The following is a 3,938-nucleotide window of genomic DNA, read 5'->3' as shown; positions in this document are numbered from 1 at the left end:
CATGTCTTTAACTTTCTGGGCAGGAATGTGCTGTTGTCACACTTGCAAGCAGATGAGGTTTCCAGCATCAGGGAAAAAAAAGCTGACTTTGTGTAGGGCTCCAAACAGAGGGAGCCTGAGGAGGAACAGTGTAACTGCTCCGTGCAAAACAAACTGTGGCTCCACAAAACAACTCCCAGGGTGCAGTTTCATTCTTTATTTATTGCCAGACTTGCAAGGAGGAGCTGCTGGGAGAAATGTCTTGTTCCTTCAGCACAACTCTGCCCTAAAACCCTCGGCAGCGCTGCCATGGGGGAGTTTCTCCATTTGTGGTGTGTGGCTGGGAGCTTGTTTGCTCTCCCCAGCTCAGTGCTTTCCTCCCATCTTGCCCAAAACTCCAAGAGCTTTGTCCCACCAGCCCAGGGCTTTGTCCCAGCCCCTGAGAGGCCCAGGCTGCCCCAGGGACAGGGATCTCAGTGGATTTCCTGAGGCAGGAGGGCTGTGCTGGGGGATGCTACTGAGAGCCTGAGCACCTCTGGTGTGCAGCAGAGAGACTGGAGAGCAGAGAGTGGAGGGTTTGTGTGGAAATGGAACTTGGATGAGGTGCCAAACTTTGCTTTAGCAGGGCTTGTTTGTAGTGGATTTGCTGAGCAGAGCAGTGCAAGGCATTCCTTTTTGACCCAGATCCTTCCACACAAGTCCATGCTCGGCCCGAGCCCCTCCCAGGCTGAATCAACCTGCATTATGCCATGACCCTGTTGCTGTGAATGCAGCCTTCCATGGGATGAGGGAAGGAAAGCAGCTCATCGGTCCCTGCCCTGCTCCTTCCCTTCCTGGAGAAAAGCCATGTACGCTCAGAGCTCCCTCAGTACCCATAAGCCATCAAAGTGCTCCCAAAAAATGGTGTAAATTCAAGAAAACATGAATTGCAACCCTTGAGGGTACAATGCAGATCCTCTGTGCTGTAATTTTGCTGCTCTTTCTGATTTCTAGGCCTGTTCTGTTGGTATTTCTGTCTCTTGTTGCACTTGAAGCTGAACCTCTGCCCCTGTATGTGCTCTGCTATGGTTCCAGCATGATGTAAATGCACTCAGTACTGTGACAGCATGCGGCTGTTGCACTGTAAATATGTACCATGAAGAGAGAGGCTATTTTTTGCATGCTTTTGTACTGTAGAACTGATGAGAAAATGACAATAAATTCCACAGAGATGACGCTGGCTGTAAGTGCAGTTCCTAAGGCAGCTGCCAAGCGCAGCCCCAGTCGCAGTCCCCAGACCGAGCCCGGCTCTAAGCTCAAGGTCCCCTTTAGCCCTAAGGCCAGGGCCGCCGCTAAACCCAACCTAAGCCCCGGCTGGCGCTGGCCCCGCCCCCTCGCTGCGAGCCACGCCCAAAGCCGTCCGTCACAGAGCGCTCCGCCTCTCGACCAGTCAGATCGGTCGGTCATGTCCGGGCCCCGCCCATCACAGAGCCTTCTGGCTGTCGACCAATCACGTCACCCGGTGGCGTAGCGGTCCCGCCCCCTGCGCCTCCGAATCGTCACAAAGGCCTCCACTATTTGCTCCGGCCCCCATTGTGTCGTCACTGAGCTGCTATTGGCTGTCGGTGAGAGGGCGGGCCTTCAGCCGCCTATATAATGGGCCGCAGGGGGCGCACGGCTTGGTGAGCGTGCGGCGGCGGCGGCTGGGGCGGGTGGAGCTCAGCGCCCTCGGGCCCGCGACGCCGGAGCCTCGGGGCCGCCCCTGCCTCGCATCGCTGCCGCCCGGGCTGCGAGGGGTGTGCGCCGGGCTTGGGAGGGAGGTGGGAGGGCCCTTTCTGGCTCCCTGCACCGGACCTGCCATCGCCCCCACCCCCAGATAGGAGGGGAACAAAGTGCCGGCGCCCCCCAGATCAAAGACGGACAGACAGAATGCCGGCCCCTCAAAATCGAAGAAGGATGGAGAGCACCCCCAGTCGATCAAAGACAAGTAGGTCGCAGAACGGCCGGGGGCTGCGAGGACGGCGACAGCGGCGGGCCCCCGCAAATCGGAGGGAGACAGAGAGAATGCCCACTCTGGCCCCCCAAAGTGGAGGACGATGGAGTCAGCGCTCCCTAAACCGAGGGGGGACAGGGACCGTGCGCCGGCCCTCCCTAAGTCGGAGGGGCACAGACACAATGCCAGGGCCCCCCATATCTGAGGGGGACAGACGCAGAGGGTCCCCCAAAAAGCGGATGGGGACCGAGACCACCTCCAGCCTTGCAAAGGTAAGGAGGATCGAAAAGCTCCCCATCATCCTGCAGGATGAGGCGGAGGAGGACACGTCCTTCCCAAGCATCCCCCAGGGCGAGAGGGACGGAGACCCCTTGAGCACCACCCCCACTTCCCCCGCCCCCGTGGACGAAGCAAAATAAAATTGGCAGAAGGCCAACTGAACCGCACACCGAAGGCTTGGACTGATGTTTGTTTTCCCAATGAGTCACTTGCGAAGAAAATCGAAAGCCCCGGCCCCACCCATGGGAGAGGAGGGCGGGGACAACCCCGGCCACCCCACAGGGGAGAGGAGAACAGAGATGCACTGGTCCCCCATCGGGAAAGGAGCAGGGAGATCCCTGAGCCCCCTCCGTAGGCGAGAGGAGGATGAGACCTGCTGGCAACCACAAAGGCCAGATGAGGATAGGGAAGCCCCGGTCCCCCCAAAAGAGAGGAGGAGGGAGACCTCCTGCCCCCGCCCCGGCCAGTCACGGACAAACGTAGACCTGCTCCAGCCCTCCCCAAAAAGGACACGTACATGATTTCTTTATAGGAAATCCTTATTTCACATATAAGGAAACGGAGCTATCTTTACATTTCAGTGACGTCTTCACAAAGGTATATTGAGGAGTACATTCCTTTGACTTCCAGTACAAAAACAAAGTCATGACATGTAACCGTGGCAGATCGCGCTGTTACTGTGACAGTGATTCCCAGCTCACTTCACCAGCTCCTGTCTGTTGTTTATTGCTGCCCAGTGAAGAAGAGTCATATTTTTTTGTCTCCTTGTCAAAAATCATATCCTGTTTCTACCAGTCCTTCGCATTGCTCTGACATTTCATCCTTTAATTAAAAAAAAAAAAAGTCAATTTACATATAATTTTTTCAATATTCTCCAATCTGGAGACACTTGAATCATAAGAAAAACTACATCTTAGTAAGAATCACCCAGCAGTTCCTACAAGAGGAAATTCCACACTGCATTAAATGGAAACAGTCTAAAAAGAGTGGGGCTGTGCCTTGAGGAATAGAATTGTCCACTTAACTTCTTTGAAATGCATTTATTTGCAGTAGATGCTGTAAGAAATGGGGATAGCCTGGGAAAACACCTACACGTGTCAAACTCTCACAGGCTTCCCAGGTGAGGTGGAACCCTGGCAGGCCCCACAGTGGCAGAACCTCCTCTGGCCTGAGGAGAAACCATGGGGTGACTGGAGACTGCCAGCTCTCCATGACTCTCTGCCAGGGCAGAGCGGGACTCGGCCTGTGGTCAGCGGCATCCCGCGGCCGTGCGGAAAAGGGGACCTCGTCCTCCCGGAGGAAACGTGTCATGGCCCATGGAGAACTGGCAATCACTGATCACAGGACATTAGAAAAGGTATAATTATCACTCCCAGCTCAGCCTCCAGACCAGGGCTGACACACAGAGCTCCCACCATCCCCTCACTGAGGGGTCCTGGCTGGAAGGATCATGGATTAGGTCAGGCCTGACAGTTTTTGGTAGGTCAGAGAAAAACAGAGAAGGTGGCACAGGATTGTAGCTGGCAACAACCTAAAAGGCTGGGGCAGACACCTAAGTACTTTCACTAGACTAGTGACTGAAATTTCTATAATCACCAGTTGTTTCAAAGGGATAGGAAGTTATATTTATGGGGCTACAATCAGCACAGTACTAATGCTGAAACTGTCTCCAGCATCTCAGCATTTCCCCTGGGCTCCATGCCTGTGA

This window comes from Onychostruthus taczanowskii, unplaced genomic scaffold (genome assembly GCF_017590055.1).
Source record: "Onychostruthus taczanowskii isolate IOZ18803 unplaced genomic scaffold, ASM1759005v1 scaffold165, whole genome shotgun sequence".
In the NCBI taxonomy this organism is placed as follows: Eukaryota; Metazoa; Chordata; class Aves; order Passeriformes; family Passeridae; genus Onychostruthus; species Onychostruthus taczanowskii.
This window is presented reverse-complemented; position numbering follows the sequence as displayed.